Below are 27978 nucleotides of genomic sequence, written 5' to 3'. Positions count from 1 at the left end.
AGTGGTTTCGCCATTGAGGCCTGGGATTCTGTTTCTGCCTTTATCCAACTTGTTAAAATTACATGTCCAGCACATACTATTGCGTTGATTAATATTTATCGCAATCCTTTAGGGTTGACTGATGCTGCTTTCTATGCAGGTTTGTCCAGACTCTTAGATTTGGTGTTCCTTTCCCAAGATATTACGGATACCCTTATTGTAGGTGATATCAACTTGGACTGTATTAATCCTAAAGGAAAAACCACAATGGAGAAGGTTAAGCGATGGACCTCCTTTATGTCAAATCGCAACTTTCACATGACCAATGGTGAAATTCAAGGCGATATTCCGGCTCAGCCCACATGGCATAGGGGTTCCATATCTACTACAATAGACTATATGTATACACATACCAACCTAACTGGACAAATAAGCACTTTTAAAATATTTCCACAAGTACATAGTGATCACCATCTACTAGTGCTCACAATTAAGTGGAATTATCTAGCTATCCGAAGGTCGTACTATACGAACAACCTAATAGTTAATAATGCTAAAACGCGCTTTCGTTGGTCAAATAATAACTTGTCATCTCTAGCTCGTTTAGTCATCTCAAATAATAGCTCTATTTGTCCAAAACAGTATACTAACCTTCTCCTCACATTTGATTCCCGCATGAAACCAAATAAAAAAATAGAGATTCACCCATACAAACATGCCTTTAATCCACTAATCAAGGCTAAAAAGACTGAATATCATCGTGAAAAAAGACAGATTGTTAAAATGAACTTGCCTAATTTCATTCAACAGTTGAGAATCGTTAAAACCAGATTCCACAATTGGATGAAACAACATCGTGCACACATTTTGCAAGTAGATGGTGAACATATGCTCAAATTAATAGCGAATAAGAACACGGTCAAAACTTGGGCAATTTTCAACCAATGTGCTAATAAATCTCAAGGTAATCTACAGGCCTATAGTGTTACTGAAACCCTTTAGATCGAACACTATTCTAGCCTGTATGCAGACTCGTCGTTTGTGCCTTTGGTCAAGCTACCTAATGATTCTGAGCGTTGGTCTCTTGCTTGTTCCCCACTTATACTTGAAGAATATATTAGACATATTAGCCCTTCTCGAGCTAAAGGCCCTGATGACCTTAGTAATCATATGTTTAAATTGAACCCTTCAAAGTGGGCTGGAATACTAAATAATCTCTTCCAATCTATCATCAGGACTCGCAAGATTCCCAACTCATGGAAAACATCTATTATTGTTCCTATCCACAAAAAGGGCGACCGCACTTTACTGTGCAATTATAAACCCATTGCCCTTCTTGATGCCCCCGGCAAGCTTTTTTCTACACTTATCTTGAGGGACTTCAATAGCTGGACTAAAGTAGCTCATGCAAGAGACCCATTTTAAACGGGTTTTCTTGCGGGCCTAGGCACAAATATTAACTTGTTCTGTCTTAATGCTCTTAAATCTCAAGCGCAAAATACCAAACAAGCACTCTATTTTGCCTTTGTGGATCTCCACACGGCATTTGATGCCATCTCTTGTCCGATTCATTTTGCAAAACTTACCAGAGATAAGTGTCCATCCACTCTGCAACAAATCATTCAGTTGTTGCATGGGGAAACCTCAGTGATCATGAACTTAGAAGGTCTTTTATCTAGAGCTATTCCAACTGCTTGTGGCCTTAAGCAAGGCTGCCTCCTTGCGTCAGCAATATTTAATTACTTTATGTACGACGTTCGAGAGGTTTTTGAGGCAATAACATCGGACTCCCCCAAGATAAACAATTGTCAGATTCAAACTTTAATGTATGCCGACGATTTGGTGTTAGTTTCTAAAACCCCGGCTGGACTACAAAAACTTCTTGATGGCTTTAATAGCTATATATTGGCCAACGATTTACGTGTGAATACAACCAAAACCCAGGTTGTCGTCTACATACCACGTAATACAATGAGATCTCTTCCATCTTGGTCCATCAATCACATAAATTTGGCGATAGTATCAAGCTATGTTTATCTTGGCATGGTTTTTGATGGTAGTGCCTCGACTAATGCTCATCTCGATGTTATTAAGTGTAAGCTCAACTCGGCCATCTCCCAAACAAAAATTATAATGCATCGTTATGGTGCTTTTTCGATGCAACTAGCAGTCCTCTTTTGGAAACAAAAAGCCACCCCATGCATCCTATAAGGTTTGGAGTCTCAATCACCATGGTTACCAAAAGTCTTTGATAAGCTCGAAGGCAAATTCTGGAAAGCCATTCTTCAGCTGCCTCAATGTATCCCGATAGTTTGGATATGGTATGAATTGGGTCTCACTTCTCTCAATGCTCAGTATCAGTGGATAACATGTGCCTTATTGCGGAAAACCCTTCTACCTCACTGTGAACACGATGTTCTACAATTTTTGTCGAACTACATTTTCCGTACTGAACACTCTTTTGTCAAACAGTGGTTGTGGGCAACTTATCGCATTCTGGTAGAAGCAGATGCGTCACTTAACTTGCTCTTGACCAATCCAAGTAAAGTAAAACAACTAATTTACCGTAATGATTGGATCAATACTCGAAACAAATGTTTGCAATATAAGTCTGCAATCCCTGAAAAATTCAGACATAAGAGGTGGAATATATTGAACCTTATCTCTTAAAATTCCCCTGTAAGAGAATACGCTCAGGCATTCTTAGACTCGTGAACTCTTGGCCAAACGGAAGGGCAGTGAGGAGGTGGCCTCTTTCTGTAGATTTTGTTGTGATACTGAAGCCACAGAAACCTTAGAGCATATACTCTCGTTATGCCCGGCGCTAGTCCAAGAGCGCTTGAAATTCTTCTCATGGCATTGTAGCTACTTGGGGAACTTAGAATCAGTAGAAAAATGGTCCACATTACTGCTGACGACCAACGTCTCCCTCCAAATTGCAATTGTCAACTTTCTTTATGGAGTGAACTTAATCTGCTAAACAATTGTTGTTGTTTACTTGATTTCTCTGCCATTTATCCAGGAATAGCATGTTGAATTTCCTCGTTCTCATTGTTTCTTGGTCGGACGTGTTTTATGTGAACTGAATAACTCTTTTTCTCTTTGTCATTGTTAATGAGAATTGTACAATATGTTTAGGTATCAACTTCAATGCTTTCAATCAATCATAATGAATTTCTTCTTAAATTTCTTATGTACGTTTTAAGAGTAATTGTATGTAATGTTTTGTATTGAAAAGTTGATTTATTTCAACGATATCAATAATAAATAAAAAAAAACAATAGGGAGTCTGAGATAGCCATATAATCTAAGATAGCTGTTTTAGAACCAGAAATCCAAGTATTGTGTCCGGGGAGATCATCCTCGGCGCGCCCATTTAAAAACGTACAGGAGCACTCCCTAAACAGATCTAGCCAAGGCTTCCCTTTCCTATTTAATTTTTTATCAGGAAAACTACAATGATCTGAAACGTGTCGATAGTCCCCACAACGACCCACATCAACCAATTTTGCATTCCAGTCACCTCCAACAATAACTGCCTGATCATCGGCACTTGCTTTCCAGGCAGTAAAAATGGTGGCCAATTGGTCCGCAATTTGATCCGTGTAGGCTTCTCCGGGGGGGGGGGGGGTCATAGACACAGATCACTAGTATGTACCGATAATTGCTGAATCCCTCCAAGGGGGAAACCTGTACAGCCAGTATGTTTCCTCCAGGGGGAGCTTGATACACCAATTTAGGGTTTAATGAAGATCTAGTACTGATCAGCAGGCCACCACTCAGGCAACCCCGTATCTGTCTGGCAGCAGCAACCTGGAAGGTGGTAAAACCATCAAACTCAACATCAAAAGTGCACCAAGTCTCCTGTAGCATAAAAACGTCCTGGATCGCCAAAAATTCAGAAAAGGTGCTCCCATTTAGCCAATGACTAAAGCCTCTGGTGTTCCAACTGGCAACTGCCCAATTTCAATCTGAGCTAGTTTTCAGCGCAATCATGGCCTTCAGCCATTCCCACCCCTGTTCATCAGTGCAGTTAGTCTTGGATTTAACTGGCAGAATTTCTTGACTAATGACTTTTGAGTGCGCTACTTGAGCACAATTACATCTAGTGCAGCCATCTTTTGGCACTTCTTCAATAACTGGCAAATCCAACGCATCCCAGTTATTCTAATGAGTCTTTGTGCAATATAATTAGGGATATGGTTTCCGGTAGGCTGCAGTGCAATTTGGTAGTATGAGCCCCAGCTGTGCGAACAGGTTCAACAAAGTCAAAGTCATTAGAGATTAAGATTCTAAGAGAGGGTATTTTATTGAGTAAAGCCAGCAGTAGAGGTTGATTTAGTCGACAAGTGCCTTTTGAACCCTGTATTGGCGAGATTAAACTCTTTGGATCCAAACATACAGGCATTGGAGTCATTGACTGAGGGGTGGTGACACTTGCAACAACACCTATAGATGGTTGGATATCAGTTGAGGTAGGCAGCACCCCCACCCTCACTTCTGAGACTGAGATAGAATTATATATATCTGGTACCAAAGGGGCTGAGGGATGGGGGCCCTCATCAATCAACTAACTTGTAAGAGTATCTACTGTCTGAGCGGAGCGCCTTTTTTTCCGTGCCGCTCGTTTTCTTTGTTTTTTTGACAAGTTAGCAATATTAGGCCGTAGTGTAGAGTTCAGAGGTTGATCAGGTCCTAGTGATTTGTCCCCCATTGTAGGTATCCCAGTGGGAACGCTATTTGGATTTTCAGATTCCGGCACAAGATGGGGCTTGCCGAAAGTCTGGTGTCCTCCTGCGGGGTAATCGTAATGGAACCCCCCAGTTCAATTTTCGATGTCTCTGATACCAATGTAGGCACCGTTTTGTTTAGGAGCACCAAATTGCCTAGGCACGCAACATTAGGAGACTTTGTCACCACATTTACCTCTTGTTCTTCAAATATCGGTAATACTGGGGAGTTTTTACTCGAGAGAGCTCCGTTCCCCCCTCTATCCACAAGAGCTGTGGAATGGTCCTGTAGGGCATAACACAGTTGTAGTAGAGAGTCATTATCAAGGTCCAATGGTCGGTAGCTAATATTAGCCACCAGATTATGTGCAGGCAATTCTATTGTATGAATGTCTGTATCTTGTCTTGTGGTTTTATCTCTGAAAAATGTATCAAGGGGACCTGTAAAATGGGTTTGCACTCCTGTGGAGCTGAACCCCGTTCTGGTTCCATCATCCTTGTTTTTGGGGGACGCCTCAGGAGTGGGGCGCAGATTTGCAGATCGAAGTCCATACGGTTTTTTCCCATGGTTCACCCCTTTTCCTTGATTTGACGCTTTCCCCGGCATCAGATCGAAATATGCACTGGGTGTTAGTACTTCAAAAACAGCGATCACAGGTTTACACACAGTGTTCAAGCGCAAGGGTTCAAGGAGATTTCAAAGGCAAGAGCCCACAGTCACTCTCCAATGCACTATTCTTTTATTAAGTAAATGAACAAAATTTCTATAGTTGTCCCCGGCAAATAAAATGTCTGCAAGGTACCAATTAGCTAGATTTAATTAACAGAGTGTATCCTGCGTCACTGGCAAACACTTGCCAATAATCAATAATCTCAAACAGAGCTAAATCAGCAGCAGGAGGCAAAATTATATAACATAAGTTAAGCAGGCGGGTGTGGGTGAAGAATCAGGTAATTTACCCCAATTAGAATTAACAATCACCTGTATTTACACCATTCAGGGTGAGAAGGATAGAGCAGCAGGAGCCCAAAATCATGCACACCAAAGTCTGCCAACAAGTGGCAGATGATTGGACCAGCAAATGCAGCCCTGTGGTATTAATTTACTTGTTTTTGGGGGCGTAGATTTACCCCAGGCCTCCACACAGCTCTGCTCCGCTTCTGCTCCGTAGCCACACCACTTGTTCCAGCGCTGTTCCGACCGCTCCAAATAGTGTCCGAACAGCATTCTCTGAGGCGTTCTCTCTGTCCCCTCGTTTCTTAGAGGAGAGGACCTAGAAGCGTTACTCGGACACTCGAGCAGAGGCCCGTCAAGCCGCACTGTGGGCGGTGCGCTTCGTTTTCACAACAGCGTAATCAGCCGCTTCCGACAGCACCTCTCCCTGAAAGGAAGCTGTTAATTTAGCTTTTAATGATATACGTAATCTTTTTCTGGAGAAGTTGGTATGAATATTATGTAATACAATACTAAAGTATAGTCTATGGACAGGATACCCATTATATTCATATTAACTGCTGGAGAGGGAGACAATTTGATCAGGACTGACAGTATCATTTTAACTTCAGCCTATAGAATCAAATTAATATACCAACCACTGAGCAGCAGGACAAGTGGTCAAACGTATTGGTGAGTTAGGTTCAACACGTAATCACTAACACAACAGTTGGTATGTTGGGGCTCGAAGAGTGCAAATAATTTGTTTTCTCTCAGAATATAGCTCACTGGCAATGGTTGATTTGATTGACCTGACAAGAAATATGGTAAATAATGGAAATTCTTGGTGAGTCCTAGAAACTGACATTGCACACTAATTAGGGATTAATATCAAAAGGATCATGATCATGACACTTACTAATCCACAGATGGAAGGATATTAATTAGGCACAGGCACACTATGGTGAGTGAAACCTAGTGCATGTCATAATGGTGTGGTGGGGGATGCTCTTGCTTTACTAGGAGTTCTGAGGCCCACAAGTTCTTATTTGACACACGAGGTGTTACAGTTGAAGGGATTGAAGTATCAGAATAATTGAAACCAGCTGACATTTTAATGTTTTCTCTGTGTTTTCCTGTTTGTTTTTGTGTTTGTTTTTCTATCATTTTAATGTGGAATTGCTTTATCGATCTGTGCCAATTTATGTCCACGTCATTGTATGATATTTTTATTTACTTATTTTGGTAATGTTTAATATTATTCTACCAGCAAGTGCCTTGACTAGAGAGATAGTCTTGAGAAAGACCTAGCAGTCGAATCATGTGTCAACTATAAGCTTCAAGGAATGTTTTCAAAGTTTAAGGGCACTATTGCTCTGTAATATGTATGATCATATTTTGTAAAGGCGCTTAATCACATTCCAGGATAAATACATATTTTATTACTGTGCTGTCAAGATGTATGTTTCCTAAATCCATCTGAAGCACTCAGTTTAAGACTGAGGGGGACCCACACTACCCCTGAGGTAACCAAGTATGTTTTAATTTAATCCTGCGGTAATTGAGCAGGATCAAACACTGCGACTCATCATGCAAAGGGATGGGAAAGAAAGCATTCTTTAAATCAATCATTGTAAAATATTTAGCTTCAGATGGAATGTTACACAATGTTGTGGCTTGGTTCGGAACCAACTGGAACTCTGCCTCAATAATATTGTTCACTGGGCGTAGGTCTTGAATAAATCTTCACAACCCTCCTGTCATGTTTTTCACCGGGTATACAACCGTGTTACATGAGGATTCTGAGGGCCCTAATATCCCTTGTCGCAATACGGTGGCAAAAGTGTCATAGATAGCTTCATCAGCTTCTTATTGTCTTACCTATAGTAAATTAGCTCTGTGCTTTAATTTAGACTACCTCCATTCCTTTCAATAGACCAATATTAAATGGGTTGCTGGTCCAGAAAATGCTTGGTACGTATACCAAATCTACCTGGAGAAAAGACAGTGGGCCTCATTACGACCCGGGCGGTAAGGGATTACTGGTACCGGTAAGGGCACTGGTGCCGGTAATCCCTTACCACCCTACTACGAGGTCCCTTTGCGGGTCCCTACCATAACGGATGGTTTTACCAGCCGTTAAGTACGGGACCCGCAAAGGGACTTTGAAGGTAATTACGGTACCCCAATGTGCAGTACCGTAATTACCACCTTCCCCATTCCCATTGAGCCCTATGGGGGCAAAAATGGGAATGGGGAAGTGCCATGGTGAATGGGGAATTGCCGCCCCGCACACCTCAGAATGGGGCGGTAATTCTGCCATTCACCATGGCGGAATCGGTAAAATACCGCCGGCAACCATGGCGCAACTAGCGCCATGGTTACCGCACGGGTCGTAATGAGGCCCAGTACCTATTTTACTAGTGACATTCTTTGGGGTATCTCCCCATTTTCAATTTTCAACCGATATGTGAGAATTACATTAAACATCACTTAGTCATCTCTAAACAAATTAAATCAGTCAATCTATACCAGAAGTATTCAAACTGTGGGGGAAAAGCCTCATTCTGGCAGGGTGCACCAACCCACTGGGCCCCTCAGCCATTATGGAGGACCCAGCCCAGTGAAACACTGAGTGCTCCCTCAGCTTCTTTTTCCAGCTGAGGGAGCACTCCTGTGCTGGCTGAACTGTCAAAGGGGAAACGCTCTTTCCCTTTGAAAGTTCATTTCCCCAGCCACACATGCTCAATGAGCCATGCAAGGCTGGGGGCGTTGTTTTTTCGCCAGCCTTGCATAGCTCCTCTAAAATGCTCGCAGTGGAACTGCATGTCTGAATGTGCAAGGGGGATCTGCTGCGCCTCCTCGCACATACAGACAGAACAGGCTATAGCAGGGCGTTTCAGCACCCACGCTCTGGCCCCAGCACAAATGTGCAAGAACCAGGAAGCACTTACTTCCCGATTCCTGTTCAGTATGCACGAGCTGGAGTGCTGGGAAGGAATCCTCAGGACCGGGGCAGTAGGTACATTTATGTTCATTTATTTTTTAATTAAATATGTGTATGGGTGCATGCATGCTTGTGTTATGAGTGAGTGAATGGTGATGGGTGCTCGCTGTGTGAATGTGTGTGTGTATGTTTGTGTTGGTCCACTGAGTTAATTTTGGTGAGTGGGGGGAAGAAGGTTGTACAACAAAGGCATTGGCCCTCATTACGAACTTGGCGGAGGACCATGGTGCAATTTGCACCATGGTCCATGGCGCTAAGCTGCCAACTCCGCCATGGGGGTTGGCGGACTTACCGCCCCATTCCGAGGTTGGCGGGGGGGTAAGTCCCCAATCCCCATTTACCCTTCCCCATTCCCATTCCTGGCCCCATAGGGCATAATGGGAGTGGGGAAGGCGTTAATTACGCCACCGTAAATTACGGTGGCGTAATTAACAACAAGGTCCCTTAGCGCCATGGATTTTAACGCCTGCTAAAAGCAGGCGTTAAAATCACCATGGCGCTAAGGGAACTCGTACTCAGGCGGTAAGGTACGCCATGGTTTACGCCGGCGTAAACCCCTTACCGCCTGGGTCCTAATGAGGGCCATTGTAAAAATGCCTGTGTTGTACAATCCCCTACCCACCTGCCAAAATCAGCTCTCCTTTTGATGTGCTGTGGAGCCCAGTGGAAAGTGGTGATATTTTTTTTTACTGCACATCGATCATAGATGTCTAGTAAAAAATAACGTTTTTTGCACCTGGACCCCCAGTGCCTTGCATACACACATCATGACTTTGATTGTGTGCATGTGTTAGGCGCTGTGAGGCCCAGGGGACAGGAATGGAATTTCTTTACTGTACATCTATTATAGGTGTCCAGTAAAATCACCATGCTTGCTCCCTGGGCCCCCCAGCAACAATTGCAAACTGTTTGGGTTACTACCCAATTCTGTTTTAAAGTATGCTCTAAAATGCAACATTTAACCCATTATTAAAAATTCCCACGGGGGAACCCCCACAAACTACACTTGATTAGTTTGGGCTCCCTCGCTATGCTCCATCTCTATCACATGTCTGGAGGAAATATTTATGTCCCTCCACTTAAAAATTCACCAGCTGCCACTGGACCTGGGATTGTGCTGATAGTGGGTTGGGGGAGCTCAGGGTCTGTAGTGGGAGCATGATGTGGGGGTGCCATGGTATAGTGATGGGAGCAAAGTGGGGAGAGCCCAGGTGAATTCTTAGGAGCAGGGTGGTGAGAGCCCAGGGACTATGCTGGGAGTAGGGTGCAGTGATGGCATGCAATTGTTCATAATCATTTGCACTTACTGTCCATTGGCATTTTATTGGGCATTTCTTTGCCCACATTTTGCTCAGGGGGGCCCAGGCCCAAAATGTTTGAAGGCAACTGATCTATACCCTTCAAAAAGAGCTATCACTGTTCTGCAATGTACCCCTTCCTCATTAACTCTGTGTAAGATAACTCTGTCTTCCCTTCTAATTCAGTTGTAATTAACTATCCTTCCTCCACATTCATGGGTACTTCTGGTCGAAATGGAAATTCTGTCGATAACCACAATAGTCTGACCTGTATTCTTGGAAGCCATGCTAACCATATGTGTACTCGGTAAAGGAATAGCTCTGTGTTTAACGGCACCCCTCTTAGCTCCTTATGGCCTTGGAATGCTGTTAGGAATATTTATGCATTGACATGGTGGATCCCTGGGGTAGAACATGCTATCCCCTTGTCAGTGAATGATATTGTCATGTTTAATTTGCTAATCAAATCTCTCCCAAGTATGTTAACTGCTCTCTTATGGGATTATGACAATGGCATGAACATGTTGTGTTCTTCAATCGTAAAAAGTAAAGCATCTGTAAAAGGAATCATAGTTGTCACCCCAGAAAATCCTTGTGCATTCATGGCAATGCCTGACAATGGAAACTTTCCTTTTTAATAGAGGATTGAGTCACACCTGTATCTACTAGATAGGAGAATGTTTAGTCACCTATAGCCCCACCCCGATCCTTATTTCCTCTTGTGGGTCTGGTGTGGTCGATAGGATGGAACACATCAAGTCTTTCTGTGGGCTGTCCTATTTTGGGTACATGTCCAGGCCTGTGCGAGTAACAGGATTTATCCCACTACTGTTGCACCCAATATTCTAGGTGCGGGTGCCTGTTCATGTTCTAGATGTCACTGCATTCTGGTGTGATAGTGCCTGCATCCGTATTGGTGCTTGCTGTATCTGCATTGGGTTATGCAGTGAATGCATTGGTTATTGCTGTGCTTGGGATGGTATCCCTTAGTGCATGGGCTGTATTTCTGGCGCTTGTGTCTGATACTGAATGTGATCTTGGAGATAATATTCAGGTGGCTCTGTGCTTTATGGTGGGACTACACTCTTCCCCCTTTTGAATCAGCTACTTGCCAGTTCTGTTTTATTCCTCCCCTGCTTCTGCATTGGCGTACAATGTGCCCCATCTTCCTGCATGTCCAACATAGCTGTGTTTGTCCTCCAAATCTAGGTTGCCCCCATTGAACCATCCTCCGGGTGGAGGTTGAAATCCAAACCCTCTGCCCCTGGGTGTGCACCCTCATCCTCATGGAAAATAATTATACTCTTCCCTTCCTGAAAAATGTCCATTAACTGCAGGCTGTACCTAGAAACACTTGTGTATAGGTCCATTTTAAATTACATATCATATCATATCATACATGTTATGCCCCTTCTGTGTTAAATCCTTCCCCGTCACTTGTCAATACTGCTCCTTCCACTGAGAATTTCAATATTTTTTTCTGAACTAATCTTGTTTCCTCAACCTTCCTCTCCTCAATTTTCTTTCTGTCTTTCTCTTGCTTTAACCAACACTGGTGGACAATTGTCAGTTAAATCTATGCCCATGGCTTCTCTTCCATTCCCACAATCATTTTCAATTGTCCCTGCCATAAAATGATGGAAACTATAGTTATGTTTTTGTCCCATGGATCTCTGGTTTCTAACCTCCCCTTCTCCTGAATATCCAGAATATAAGCCATTGAATCTTCATCTGCTTTCATTTTATGATTCATAATGGCGCTCATGAACGCCTGCTTCCAAATGTCATGTGATTAATCCCCAATAAAGCTCAAGCAGCCTTTTAATTGTCCACTACTGTGATTCAATGAGTCTCTTTCTCTCTCTCTTCCCAGGTGTGCAGTCACAAAATGTCTTTGCAGGAATTGCTGCGGAGTGCAGGAAAAGTGATGCAGTTGAGCTCTGGAGTGGGTAAGTCTATGCACCACAGAGAACTGGGGAGGATTTGCTAGTAATCACAGTCTCTTAATATTGTCTTTCTCGTTTTCAGGAGCTGCGGTTGCTGTGGGCTTCAATGGAGAACAGAATCTCGAAATGGAACTCCTTGCGGTGAATGAAGTTATCGGGTTGTGCAGCTACGGGTCAACGATGAATCAAGTAAGTGTCAGGACAGGAGCGTGCAGTGGAATTCTTGCACTGATGCCTCCAGTCTTCGGGTGAGTATGCCATAAATAATTCTGGGCGTTCACTGCACGTGGATGAACAGGAGCGGTAAGCATTAGACTTCTCTGGTTGGTAGCAGATGAAATGCTAAGCACAGGGTGTGGCCCGGGCATGGTTTTATAGTTTCGGGACGCACCCTGTTAAAACAAGACCACCAGGGAGGGCAGCTCGTTGTACCTGCCAGAGGCCATTTTAGGTTCTGTAGTGGGTTCTTGTTTGGCAGCCATGTTGGTGTGGGTTAATGCCATTCCCATTAAATGCTTATGCCAGCCAGCCATCAGACAAGTCCACCTTCTCCCTACATTGTCATGGGGGGATGTCCTCCTGGTCCTACGACCCATGCCTTGTGCTCTTAGTTGAATCGTGACAAAAGGATTTTCTCCAAGTGGGCTCCTGTTGACCTGTCTCTGTTGCATGTACTACTGATCTTCAGAGGTCACCTCTGTAGTCTTTGGGCCATGGCAAGGAACCCTTGACAATCTGAGGACTCTAGTTAACTGTCTGCTCTGCTAACATCTGATAAGATATGATATGATATGGCATTTATTACTCGCCTATACACACGTGTTTCAAGGCACGACAATGGCCTGGGAAAATCCCAAATTATGCAAAGGATCAGTAGCCAGAAAAAACTCAGACTCAACATGCGAAATAGACAAATTGAAAGGCATAAACCAGCTTTCTTAACATCCTCCTGGTCCTACCACCCATGCCTTGTGCCCTTAGTGGAATCGTGACAGCACTCACCTCCAAATCTCCCCCAAGGAGAGCCAATCCAGGTCCTGGCCTGGTGGGATAATTGTGGTAATAACGAACTAGTAGACAAGGGGCATGACTGTTTTCTATTGGTTCCCATGTCCTATCTAGCATACAGTACCCTTTGCAGTCAACCAGGAAATGTAATTTATTTCTGATAACCTTGGAATCTAAGATGTCCCGTACTTCATATTTCTTTTCACCCTCCAAGGTTTCTATGGGAGGAGGGTTATGTATGGAGTTTCGAGTGCCAGGGTCTATCGGTTTAACTAGTAACACGTGAAAGACAGGGTGTATTTTTAAAGTTGGAGGCAATTCAAGTTTAATTGCAAAAGGGTTAATGAATGCTACAACAGGATAGGGACCAATAAAGTGGGGATGGAAACTTTTGGGACCTTTTAGTTAAATATGTTTGGTTGAGAGCCAGACTTATTCTCTTACTTGGTATACAGGCGCATCTCTCCTTTTCTTATCCGCAAAGTGCATGTGGGCAGCTTTGGAGTCTTGCAAGGTCTTGGTGGCTTTCTTTAAAGTTTCTCAAATACTGGTATGTAGTGATGTTATGGCAGGCATTACCAAAGATGTAGTTGGGTCGAGAGCAGTGGTACGTGAATCCCTTCCATGGAGGAAACAGAAAGGTGAACAACTGTCGAACTGTGGACACTGTTGTTATATGCATATTCAGCTGTCTAAAGAAGGTAAACCCAACTGTCTACTTGACCAAACATGCAATGCAGGTATTGCACTAGAGTTTGGTTGATTCTCTCGGTGTGAGCATTGGTTTGTGGGTGATGGCTGGTGGATAACCTGATTTCAATCTGGGCCTTTCACAACAGTTTTTCCAAAACATGGATATAAATTGGCTTCCTTTGGTCCGAGATGATCACAGATGGGAACCCATGTAATCGCACAATGTTTGTCAGGAAGATTTGTGCAAGAATTCCAGCATTCGATAGGCCTTTTAAAGCAATGAAGTGTGCCATTTTGGTTAGAAGGTCCACAACTACCAGAATGGTATTGTATCCATTACAAGGAGGGAATTCAGTAATGAAATCCAGTGATATTGTGTGCCATGGAGCTGGTGGTATGGACAATTGGCGAAGTAATCCTGGTGATTTAGTTTTGGAGGCTTTGTTGCGAGTGCACACATCACAAGTTTTTACATATTGTATCACATCTGATCGACATGTCGGACACCAAAAATGTTGTCGGATTTTTGCCAAAGTTTTAGTGATTCCTGGATGACCTGCTTTAGGGTATCATGATATGTGTGTGCATCGGCAGATCCGGTAGACGTTTTCTGTAGTAAAGTAAGCTGTCTTCTAGGGTCCGTTGCGGGTTCTGGGAAACCCAGGTCTGTAATTGTTCTGGTTTCAATGACTGCCTGATTTCTGCCCGTAGCTGATCCAATGGAGGTAGAGCAGAACTTGTCAACCCTAGCAATTTACTTGCAGGTATTATGGCAATGGATTCTAGGGCAGCATAGATGACTTTGCTTTCCAGATTCCACCCAATGCGGGACAGGGCGTCCGCCTTCCCCTTTTTGACTCCTGGACGGAATGTCATGGTAAAATCATATTCTGAGAAGAATTGGGCCCATCTTGGCTGGCGTAGAGACTGCGCTTGTGCTGTTCATAAGTATTGCAGATTACGATGGTCAGACTTTCATGGCAAGCAGCTCTTTATCAGTGATTGTGTAGTTCAGCACGGCCGGTGAGAATTTCTTGGACCAGAATGCCACAGGATGTAAGTGATTGGTTACAAGATCTTGTTGAGATAGTACGGCCTCCATTGCCACACTGGAAGCATCAGTTCTAACTAGAAACAAAAGCTCAGGATCTGGATGTTTTAATATATGCCCAGAGGTAAACTGCACTTTGAGTTCTTTAAAAGCCTGTTCAGCTTCTGCAGTCTACACAAAGCTCTTGTGTTTTTTGAGTTATGAGGTAATCAGATGTGCAATGTTTCAGAAGTTGGGTATAAACCGTCTATAAAAGTTAGCAAACACCAAAAATCTCTGCACTGTCTTGACAGATGTAGGTGAGGGCCATTTCAGAAACATCTCCACCTTGCGGTTGTCCATTTGGATGCCTTGTGGAGTCAAGATGAAGCCCAGGAATTCCACATTGGTCACATTAAAGTAGCGTTGCTCCAATTGTGCATATAACCGATGTTGTCGAAGCTTCTCCAAGACAGATCGCACATGATTTACGTGTTCCTCTTCAGTTGTAGAATAGATCAAAATATCGTCAATTTAGACCATGATGCAAACATCTAGGAGTTCTCGCAGGACATCTGTCATAAAAAAAACTGAAGGCCGCTGGTGCGTTACACAGGCCAAAGGGCATCACAATATATTCGAATAACCTGAACTTAGTGTGGAAGGCTGTCTTCCACTTGTCGCCTTCTTTTACACGGACTAAATGGTATGCCCCACATAGGTCCAATTTGGTGCATATTTTTGCATTCTTTACTTGGTCTAGCAGCACTGGAATTTAAGGTAGTGGGTACCTATTCTGTATTGTGATTTTGTTAAGCCATCTATAATCGATGCAGGTTCTGAGGTCCCCTTCCTTCTTTGGTATGAAAAAGAGAGCTGAGGAGGCAGGGACTTTGAAGGTTGAATTAATCCATTTGCTAAGTACTGGTCCAGATACTCACGTAAATGCTGATTTTCTTTTTCGGTGGAGCATAAATGCAGCTACACGGAACTTGTGATGCAGGTATTAAATCTATTTGGCAGTCATATGGCCTATGAGTGGGTAGTGTGTTTGCCTGCTCTTTTTGGAACACATCTTAGTACTCTTCGTATATGGTTTGTAATTGTCCAGCCAAGCGAAGTGGCACCGCTGCTCCCAGTTTTAGAGCCTGAGACACAGGTGCTTTGGTCAAAATAGGCTCGAACGGGTAACGGGTACGGTGGCCCTCTAAAAGGAAGATCACAGTGTGTGCTTTCCAGTTAATGACAGGGTTGTGGTACTCCAAGCAAGGCTTGCCAAGTATGAGCTGGAACTGAGGTTCTGAACAAAGGTTATGCTCTCTCGGTGACCGTCCCTGCACAATAGTTCAACCTCTTCAGTACATTGAGTTAATGGTCCAGATGATAATTGTGAACCATCTACTGAGACTTTGTTGTCTACCTTCTCTCTCCTTTGTCGTGGTATGCCCATCCTCTGAGCATCGTTCAAGTGTATGTAGTTGACTATCGCTCCACAGTCGATATAGGCTTCCATTGCCTACATCTTCTGAGGTTACCCTGGATTGATGAGGATTGCAGGTATTGTAAGGTGTGAGACCGTGGTTGGGTTTTTCTTCCCTCGACAAGCCGATCCCTACTCTTGTTGAGTCATGGAGTTTTCTGACATTTGTTGGGGATAGATTGCATTTGCGGGGTGCATATCAATTGCTCCTAATGTCCTTTTTACTGGTTTGCTAGAACAGTGCTTCAAAAAGTGTCCTGCTTTGCCACAGTACAAACACAACTGCTGTTGTCAGCGCCTCTCCCTCTCCTCCTTGGACAGTGCCCTCTCACACTACCCAACTGCATGGGTTCCGTTGGGCTCTCTAGGGAATGTGATGGTATTTTGCAGAGGTGTATGTACAAGGACCGCCCTTACAAGTGGGAGCGGTTTGCCTTTCTTTCCTGTAACCAATGGTTTAGTTGTACCACTAAATCTATTTACTCTGAGCAACGGTCAGGCGGGTTGACTACTTGTGCTAAAACATCTTTGAGTTCACTGTCAAACCTTGGTAGAAGAGTAGTTCTCTTGTCTTTTGGCCAATTTGTTTTGGCAATGAATCAATTAAATGCAGTGATGTATACCAATAAGTCTTGTGGTCCCTGCGGTAAGGCCAATAGCTCCCCATCCAAGGCTTGTCCCCGACATCTGCATGCAAAAGCTTGTCTAGCTCACGCAAGATGGGGTCGTCCCGATTTACTAGTGGCACTGACCAATTGGCTGCATGACCCCCCCAAATATGATAGCACAAATGCCACCTTGGCCTGGTCAGTAAGAAAGGCCCCAATCTGGCACAAGAAGTGTAACCTGCCCTTGTCCATAAAGATAGCATACCTCTGTGGGTCCCCTAAGAATCGCTCTGGACTGGCCAGGGGAACTGTAACAGGGGTGATTGCTTGGATATGGGTTGGTCCGGCTAATACCCCATCAGATGGGCAGGGCAGGGGAACATGACCTCCTTGGGCTATCATAAGGCATTTTGCCAGGTCCTCTGTCCTTTTTCTATTGACCACTACTTCCTTTCTCATGGCGTTTGTTTCTGAATGGGCTGCATGCCCATATGCTCGCAAAACCCCAAAATGGTTGCTAACTAGTCTACCCCTGACTCCATGACACTCAGGCAGGCATGAGATGTGGGCTTAGCATTCTGTAAGGCTTACCTCTGGTGCCCTGCAGAAATGCCTGGTCTGGACTGTTCTGAAGCGTTGCCCCCACGGAATAACTCTGCTACAATGAATATCTGAGCTACTCCTTTCCCCACTGGTCTGCTGGTGAATCAAACCCCAGGTGACAGTGAGTTTGGGAGGGACGTGTATGAACTGGGAGCCTCTGGTAAGGTGTGATAGGGGGTCTGGATGAAGACCTAAAGGTAAGTAAGTACAGATATTCATTATTTGTTTCCATTGCTTTCTCCCCCAACCTCGCATTGTCCCTCTAGGTAGGCTGGCTGGCACGCTGATGCTGGTGCTCACCGTATTAAGAAACAAGAAGGCAGGCCGGGGAGATCTGGTAAGCATCCAACTCCAGTTACTTCACTGAAGGTAGTGGTCCATGCCGGCTGCGACACACTGGATGCTGGAAGTAAGAAGGTGAGTCTTTGCAGAATGCTGCTCAGGCGCTCTAGCACTTTGGGTGCGAAGAGCAGCTTACTTTGTACTGTGCATTTTAATGAGTCTATTTCTCTCTCTCTGCCCAGGTGCAGAATCACAAAATGTCTTGGCAGGAATTGCTGCCGAGTGCAGGAAAAGCGATGTGGTTGAACTGTGGAGTGGGTAAGTCAGTGCACCACAGGGAACTGGGGAGTATTAGCTAGTAATTACAGTCTCTTACTATTGTCTTTCTCCTTTTCAGTGGCTGCGGTTGCTGTGGGCCTCAATCAGAGAACAGCATCTCGAAACAGAACTTCTTGCGGTAAATGAAGTTATCAGGTTGTGCAGATACGGATTGACAATGATCCAGGTAAGTGTCAGGACAGGAGCGTGCAGTGGAATTCTTGTGCTGATGCCTCCGGTCTTCTGGTGAGTATGCTGTAAATAAGTCTGGGCATTCACTGCACGTGGATGAACAGGAGCGGTAAGCATTACACGCTCTGGTTGGTAGCAGATGAAATGCTAAGCAGTGGGTGTTGCCCGGGCGTACTTTATAGCCTCGGGCTGCACCCTGTTAACACTAGGCTACCTTGGAGGTCAGCTTGTTGTACCTGCCATAGGCCATCTTAGGTTCCGTAGTGGGTTCTTGTTTTTGCAGCCATGTTGGTGTGGGTTAATGCCATTCCCATCCAAAGCCTATGCCAGCACCCACCATACAAGTCCACCTTCTCCCTACATTGTCATGTGGGGATGTCCTCCTGGTCCTAACACCCATGCCTTGTGCCCTTTGTGGAATTGTGACAACAGAATTTTCTCCATGGGGGTTCCTATCGACCTGTCTCTGTTGAATGTAATTCTGTTGTCCAGAGGTCACCTCTGTAGTCTTCGGGCCATGGCAAGGAACCCTCGCCAATCCGAGGACTCTAGTGAACAATCTGCTCTGCTACCATCTGATAAGATGGCCTGGGAAACCCCAACATTATTCAGATGATCAGGAGCCAGAAAAAACCCAGACACAACTTGGGAAATAGACACATTTAAAGGCATAACCCAGCTTTCTTAACATCTGAATAAAGCAGAGACAGCATACAAAACATAAAAAGTCATCGCTCTCAGCATGCTTATGAAAAACAACAGGTTTTATACTCACTATCTATCAAAACTGATATTATACAATCATTTTGGCTACAAAAACCTATGGCAAATGGGGATTGGCTAAGGGGATTGACTACATATACATTCCCTATGTGTTAAAACTTATGATTGGGCAACAACAATGTGATGACTCCTACTAGACCACCTCTAAATTGATAATAATAAAATACATCACTTCTACAATAGTTTATTGGTTGGCCTAAAACATACTAGTCAGCCTAACTTTGGAGGTTTGGATTGGCTGGCTTTCTACTGACCAACCTTAGGCAACTGACATCAAGATAGGAGTCAGACAGGAGTAGGGGGAGAGAGGTTCACAGACTGCTTTCCCTTCCATTAAAGAAAATACCAGCTCTTATTCCTAGGCCATGAGCCAGAGTAATTTATTTATGTTCAACCTTGTGCCACACCTTGTGTCTGGGAATTTGTATAAGGAATGAGGCAGGTGTCGTGTCTGTATTCATTACTAATGAATAGACAGTGTTAATTATGGGTCACCTGTGGTGAGAGCGCATTGTAATTATTTCACCCAATATTTTTGGGAACTTAGCTAATATTAGTGTGAGTGTCATGTTTCTTATTATCACTGTGGACACACTTGGGTTATTCTTCATGGAGTCTTGTGGTTTGTGGTGTGTTGTTGTCATACTCCAGGCTTACAAAGGCTGGTTGTTCTTTTAATTAATCTAACAATATATGACTTTTGTCTTGGGAATCATTATCTTGTGCTTTCACCACAATGTTCGGACCCTCCCTAAGTGCTCAGTAAATTTGGCTTGGGTTGCTATCTACCGCCTGAGCACTACACAGATCTGTATTTTGTTATTTAAGCATTTTGAGTTCCCATGAAGCCTTGAGGCCTTTGATTTACTTAGAAGAGTGCTGTGGCTTTCATTTTGTAAAAGATAAAGCTACCCATTACTCTTGCATTTGTATGTTAGGGAGCTGTATTCGTGTATTGTTCATGTTGCATTCAGTTTAGTACTTTTGTTAGTATTTTTCATGTCTTTATGGATGCCACCTTAATATTCTTCATGTTTAAATGCATATATTACATATTTTTGTGTGTTCTTCTTGTTGAGTGCACGTTTGTTTCCTGTCTAATGTATGCAAATGTATTTTTGTACTGTTTGTTTATTCTTGACATCTTTAGCTTTGGATTGTTTTCAACTCTTGTTGTACCTTCCTGGGATATGGGTGGTACGGTTGCCTTAGTGAGTAACACTTCTCATCTATGCAATATTGTGCAGGGGAAGGGGCAGTAACTATGGATGACGTAACCATCTGCCTGCCAACATTAGAATTACCATGAAATTACCTCATGCAACACTTTCAATATTTTTTAATGCAAAACACTTGCATTATTTTGGCAGATTAATACATATGCAACAGTACACAACAATCGAAGTTTATTCCATGATAAAGCAAATGCACATTCACAAATACCATAAAGACAAACAATACTTCTGCACACTGTGTGTTCATTAGGCTACGATTTGTACAATATATGTATGGCATTAGAAAAACAGCATCTCAAAAATAGGAATGGGAAATTTAATTTACAGTTCATGCAAATGTAATAATACAACATCCTTTCAAGAGTTTGCATGCAAATGTTCTGCTTCTGTAAACCACTTAATATGGGCGAAGCAAACTTGTCAAAAGCAATTAAAACGAAAAGCACAATCTAGCAAACATAAATTAGCAATGCATTTTCGTGTCTATAAAAGTGTGAACAATTAGTCATCCTTAATGTTTCCAGATGAGACAGAGATGTCCCTTTGTATTTAGTCTTCAACAATGTTCATATACAATAGAAAAGGGAAACAAAAGACCATCATTAAAGCACAGGGCAATCAATGGTTTAATTTAAATGCCATATTATTGTCCTGAACTTGATCATTGTTCTTTTGGTAATGAGTTTATTATTTGTACATTTTTGAAATTAATGTTTTATAACACTTTTAAACAATCACTAGTAAACAATGTATATGTGTTCAATGTTTTTTTTTTCAAAATGCTGAAGGTATAAGTATATGATTTTCAAATCAAATGTATAACTGCTACTGCTAGTAGTGGTATGACTGCTCAAGGTAGTGGCACCGTTGCTAGTAGTACTATAATTTATAATAAAGAATTGCTCTGCAATTTCTCATCATTCTACTGTTGGGTCGTTGGGATTAGTAGGTAAATAGACTTATTTTTACTGTTTTTAAAGTCACAGTAAATGGAACCCTTTATATTCCCCTTTCAAAAACAACATTAATGGATCTACAGATTGCACTGACTCTTATCTGATGTGACTTCCTCTTTGAGGACATGTGGGCATCTCACAAAATGGATGATCTCAAAGCTAGCACAATCCTTTAAAAATTTTGAAAACAACACAGAAGAGGACTTTTAAAAAGAAAATCTGAGTGAAAAAGAGGCAGACGCTAAAATAGGAATAATATATACTATTTTTGGTAAAAACTGTATGCCCGATATAAAGCTACTTTGTAATAAAACATCTGCTGACTCTGTTATTAATTTGTATGTGCATCAACAAAACAGTTAGTGGGCCAAGCATTCCTCACCTAAAGTTCATAAATGAAATATTGGGCCTCATTCCGAGTCATGCCGGTAAGTACTGGTACTTTCCGGCATGGCGGAAAGTACGACACCGTGCTGGTTTAAGAGCGAAAATTTCGGCCCATTCCGAGTTTTCGGACACGCGCTTTCCGCCATGCCGGAAAAGGACTGAGCGTCCTGCCGCAAAACCCCCCGAAAAACCTCTACCGGCATGCAGCGACACGTAAAGTACAACACCGCCCTGTAAGCAGTAGCGTCAGTGCATAACGGTGACCGTAATTTACGGAGACCGTAAATTACGGTCACCGAAAAAAAAGGAACCGGAAATTACGACATCGCACAGGAACGGGAAGGAGAGTGGCGGCCATCTTTAAAAACACAATCCATTGCCATCCGCAGCCGCCAGCACCCTTGTAAGGAAACTAAAGTTGGAAACCGGACCAGGCACCGCTCAACATGCCAAAAGCACCAAAAATGGCGGCGGAGCGCATCCGCAAGCAGAGATTCTGCCCCGATGAACTCCAGGCCATGGTCCATTTCCTGGCAGAGCATGCCGATGTCGTCTTCAGCAGCGACATGCGAAGGGAGTCGACCCTCCGCAAGAAGAACATTTGGGCGGAACTGGCACAGAGGGTGAGCGCTGTTGGCAACACCTCCCGCACCCCCAGGGACTGCCGCAAGAGGTGGGACGACCTGCGGGTGCGGGGCCTCCTCTCCAGCAACCGCAGCCAGGCCCTGCAGACGGGAGGTGGCCCAAGTACCGCAGTCCAACTTGAGCCGTGGGAGGAGACCTGTGCGGAGCTCATTGGCACTGAATCCATTGAGGGCGTGGGGACCATGGAGTGAGGGGGAACGACTTCTGCAGAAGGAGGTGAGTGTCGACAGTGTACACTGGCAATGTCCATTGCATGATGTAAACTGACCCAGGGGCCATCAAAGGCACCCTCTCGTGTTGCCCTCCCTCCATCCAACGCACCCCCCATCCAACAAATGCTGAGGCAAGTGCCGCCTAACGATGGCCCAAGTGCGAGTACATAATGCACATCAATCATAGTGCATTGACTTGCACAGCCCATCATGCACACTGTCCAGCGTGGTAGGCATTGTACTAGCCAAAATGTATATGACCACGGCAAAATGAGTCACTCCCAAACATGTGTATATGTCATCACCATGCACATGTACCACTGCCATAGCTACCCCCCAAACAGAACAAAACGTAAATGACCGAAATGTCCATGCAGCCATGTATGCAAATAGGACATTGCACATACACTAATGTTGTCCCTCTCTTCTACCCCCACAGGCACTGACCATGACAGCACAGAGCCCCAAGCAGGCCGGCCAAGCACCTCCACGGGTACTGGCAGGGTCAGGCCGAAAACCACCCCCCAACCCACGGAAAGGCCACTTGAAGCTGGCAGACCAGCATGCCATACAGCATCGGCGGCAGCAACTGTGCCAACCCCCAGCTCGGCGAAGTCGAGCGTCTCAGGGGAGGCTGCTGCTACCGCACCGGATGAGTGGCAGCAGCAGCAGTCACCCATCCGTGGGCCCATGTCGGAGGTCGGCCAAGACACAATGCACAGCCCAGAGCCATGCTCCGTAACCCTGGCGTCATGCAGTGACGCCGGGGATGCACCATCACCTGTGCACAGTCTGGAACTCAACCTGCAGGGGTATGACACCGATCCCCCCAGTCCACCCATACCGCCCCCTGCAGAGCATGCTGGTGCAAGTGGATCTTCAGCTGGTCTCCCTTCTTTTGACCAGCAGCAAGTGCACCAGTTGACTGATCTCATACAGAACTACATTGAGGACAATCGCCAGGCCAGGGCAGAATTGCATGTAGAACTCAATCAAATGCGGCAGTCCCTCACTGACTGCACCACCAGATTGTGTGACTCTTTGACTGACAACACAACCCAGCTATGTCATGTCCTTAATCGCATAGCAAATGCCCTTGAGGCAGGGCATCCAAGTACCGAGCCACAGCAGGAGGACACATCCGCAACCAGTGAGGCTACGCAATGCAGCCCGGAGAGACGCACTTGGCGTTCCTTGCATCAATGGGATTTTCCTCCGCCAGACAAGGGGAGCAAGAGACATTAGGCATTCCTGCCACATGTGGGCCCCACATCCTACATGGGACGACTGCTCTGGAGTTGGGGGGAGGGGGGAGATGGTGTGTTCTGGAGTTGGGGGGAGGGGGGAGGGGGGAGATGGTGTGTTCTGGATTTGGGGGAGGGGGGAGATGGTGTGCTCTAGAGTTGGGGGGAGGGGGGAGGGGGCATGGGCAGTTGCTGATGTAAGCACTATTTTGTTTTTTTTTCTCACAATACACAATTGGTGTCGCAAACTTAAACCGTTGTGGACATTCTTCATTGCACATTTGTTCATTGACTACTGCCAGTGCATAGTGTACAAGTATGCATGAGTCCGTTGCCCTGTGTGCCCATGTCATGACACCCTCTACTGACTTGTGTCCTGGAGACCTTGTCCACTGTAAGTACAGAGCATTGCATGTCCCTCAAGTGCACAGCCTCAATGACCCTTTGTTGGCACTTCACCCTCCGCCTTCACCGCATCGTCCTGTGGTTGTAGCAGTACCATGTCAGGGGTGATAGCCGCTCATGTAGGGATGCACTTTTTGTCCATCTGCACATATGGCATGGGCCCATTCGACACCAGATATCAGTGGAGGGGTCACCCACCAGTCCTGCTTCACCGGCACATATGTGCATCACGCAAGCCAGGTGACTGCTTCATCTACACGCATGCACGGGTATGGCCATTGTCTGGTTGCCCCATGGCCCAGTTCAGGGGGTTCGTGACAGCAACCACATGAACCCTGTCACGCGGTGAAGGCGGAGGGTGAAGTGCCAACAAAGGGTCATTGAGGCTGTGCACTTGAGGGACATGCAATGCTCTGTACTTACAGTGGACAAGGTCTCCAGGACACAAGTCAGTAGAGGGTGTCATGCCGGTGACGTGATATCGTACCCCTGCTGCCCTCCGTGAATTCCACTCCCAGGGATGGGTCTCCAATGTGCTGCCAGGCTGGGGGATGCCACATTGTGCATGTGCAGTGTGTCCTCCGATATGCACTTACGGTTGTGGTGTCTGCCAATGAGTGGTGCTGGTGTAGTGTGATTAGCCCTTGTCAGTTGATGGAGATGTAGTGTGATGTGAGTGCCTTATTCTAGCAAAGTGGCAATCTGTTCATATGTGCCATTGCACTGGTTCTGTGGCAGGTTTGTTGTCGGGGTGAACACCGTACAATGGCTTCATCGCTTCAACCCAGTTGGTTCATGCAGGCACCCACCCCATGGCACCAGTGCACTTGCATGACACAGTCAGACGACTCAACAGCCAGCCAGGCAGGTCATCCCGCATGTTGGACCATGTGGCGCGGTAGCGTGGTGAACTGCTGGCCCTTTGAGTCATGTGTAGTTGTTTGGTGTCGGGCCCACCCATGTATGCGGTTCTTGGTAGCATTGGATTCCGTCTGCACGTAGGGGGAGTGGTATTGTTTGCAGTTGCTGTCCGCCACCTGCATGCCATGCTGGTCCACATACGACCTGTGGGTTCTGTCTGGGACACCATTGTCATTTGGCATGCCTCCATTTGCATTAGGTCCAGCTTTACTGTTGTGTATGTCATGGGTGGTCCATGTTGGGGATTGGTGGACCCTTGTGTGCTTGGGGAGGTGTGACGGCACTTGTATATGTGGCCACCTAATGGATGGTTGTGACATGCCACTGTGTGCTGGTAGGTGCCTTTGGCATGGGTGTGGGGCACAGGCAACACCATCACTTGTGCCGGGTTGGCACTGTACATTTATATGGTGCTCGCTTTTCTTGTGTCTGTGGCACAATATGGTGGTGACGGTGTCACAGTCTAGGTGGTCTGGGGTCTCTATCTGGTAGGACTTCTCCTAGAGTGGCCGGACATGCTGCGTGTGCATGGGGGCTGCTGGGGTGGTAACGGAGGCTGCACTGGTGCTGCATGCAGGGCCTGTCTCCCCCTCCTTCTACCCCTGTGTCTCCTCAGTGGGGGGGTGTGGTGTTGTTGCAGGGGTTTGTGTGGTTGTGGACTTGCTTGTTCGATTGGTGTCATCTTGGTGTGGGAGGGGGGTGGTGTATGGGTGTGTTCCTTTTCTGCTGTGGCAGACTCCTGGCCTCCATCTGTGTTGCATGTGTCCACCTGTGGCTCTGGGTCCCACTGCTCAGGGTTCTTTACTCCTTCTCTGAGATGCCTGTATGTACTCCATGCCGGTAAGGTACTTTACGGCCTTGAGGAGGCCGTAATTTACGTGTGCTCCTTATTTGTGATCAGCTCCGGTTTAAGCCATGCCGTTAATTTTCGGCATGGTGGGGCGCGCACGCGACCCAAGACCGATAATTACGGCATTGTAGTTTACGGTGCCGTAATTAACGGTCTGAGGGGTCGGAATGGCATGGAGCGGAAAACCATGCCGGTAATTAATTACCAGCATGGTTTGTACCTTACATCCATGCTCGGAATGACCCCCATTGTTTCTAGTGTGGATCATCTTCTGTAAGAAACTTGCAGAAATTGATGACTCGAACCTTAGATACAAATATTTTTATTGAGTCATTAAAAGTAGTAATTCCCTGAAATAACTTTGTTAAAGGGACTTTATGTTTAAGTTGCATTAACAAAAACCCATCGAATTCAATGAAAAAGCTTTGTTAAAGAGACATTAAGGTTAGTAGTAAAACCAAAAAACTAAGCTAAGCAACCACAACTCGTGCCACCTCCCTGCACTGCTAAGACTAAAATCCAGGACATCAAAGATGACATCACAAATTTCATGGATGACATCCCCGATCACATAACATACTTGGGTCACTTCTTTTTGACATATCTAGGCCACATACTTTGTTCAATAATAAAGACCATTTTAAAAGTCAAAAGATGTTACATATGTAGACATTAACGTTGTTGTATGTTGTTAAGGCACTTTCCTTAGCCTTTGACCTCAGTTCCTGGTACAGATACCTGGGAAAATAACCAAGTCTCAAACACAATTAATTTGTGTACTTCATTATAAAGTCTATTCTCTGTGTAATATTTTGGTGGTGTTGCTTCTTTTTTCTTTACTGACGTTGCATGTGCCTCAGATTTGTATGTATTGTGGGTCTTCATATGTATTGTTTATAGTAACACACAAGTATGTAGTAAGTCTTGAATTATTAGCTATTAGCTATTTAGTCCACGTTCATCATTACTCAAACCTCTTGAAAGGTACCATTCATTATTTCACTATCCAAAATTACCAGATTAAAAATATTGTACTTCCATATTGCATGCTGCAGCCATTGCTGATGTGTATGTATGATTAGGTTCCTGTATTAACAACAACACACCAATATCATGTTTTGTTCAGATAAGTACATTCTTTAATACATTAAGTAGTTCATGATAGGTCTCCCGATCACCCCTGACATCTTGTTACTAACAATATAAACACAACCCCTTTTAGAAACTTTTTTTTATCAATATTAATTTCATATGTGATGTCATCAGTGATGTCATCAATGACATTTGTGATGTCATTGTTGATGTCCTCCGTGTTAGTCTTAGCGGCGCAAAAAGGCAGTGTGAGTTATTGTTGCTTAGCTTACGTCTCTTTAACAACGTGTTTTTATTGAATTTCATGGGATTTTGTTAGTGCAACTTGACCATAACCTCCCTTAAACAAAGTTTTCCCAGTGAATTTCATGGGTTTTTATTTGTGCAACTTAATCATAACATCCCCCTAACAAAGTATTTTCAGTGAATTTTATAGATTTTTAGTAGTGCACCCTTAATATGCTTCAAGTTCCTTATATAATACTCACCCCCCAATGTGACAGATATGGAGTCAGAGGACACTGCAGGAGTCCGCAGACGTCAGACCGCATTCACAAAGCCCAAAATCATATGGGAGAACTAAAAAGCCTGTACCCATCAACCAACAAACAGATGTACATATCATCATTACTAATGTTTATGACACACAAATATACCTTTTTTTTTTTTTTACAAACAATGAACTTAAAAAAGTGTACATTTTTTTTCATTTAGCACACATTATAATGGGCTGTACCAATCAGAAATGATAACTGTACATTTCATATAATCTCCATAGTACAACTCTTCATACAGATTGAGAAACACCAGCTACTTATTGGAAAACAAATTCTCACTAAATAGTAAGTACACTGTATTTATTTCTCTATTATAAGCATTCATTATATAAACATTTGTTATAAGCAGAAGCATTTTCTTTCTCACACAAATGGCAAGCACACTTAAGTGGTTAGAGGAGAACTTTAGAAAAGAAGAAATGAGTGACAGTAAAATCTCTAATGGGATACAATATATGTTTTAATGAAAACAAATAATGTCATTTGTATAGACTTCACTAACATAATAATTTCTTTTTTTCTTACAGTACATAATTTTCATGAAGAAACCTTGCTTCAATTTTAATTATACACAATCCCAAGG

This window comes from Ambystoma mexicanum, chromosome 4p (genome assembly GCF_040938575.1).
Source record: "Ambystoma mexicanum isolate Mex_15411 chromosome 4p, UKY_AmexF1_1, whole genome shotgun sequence".
NCBI lineage: Eukaryota > Metazoa > Chordata > Amphibia > Caudata > Ambystomatidae > Ambystoma > Ambystoma mexicanum.
This window is presented reverse-complemented; position numbering follows the sequence as displayed.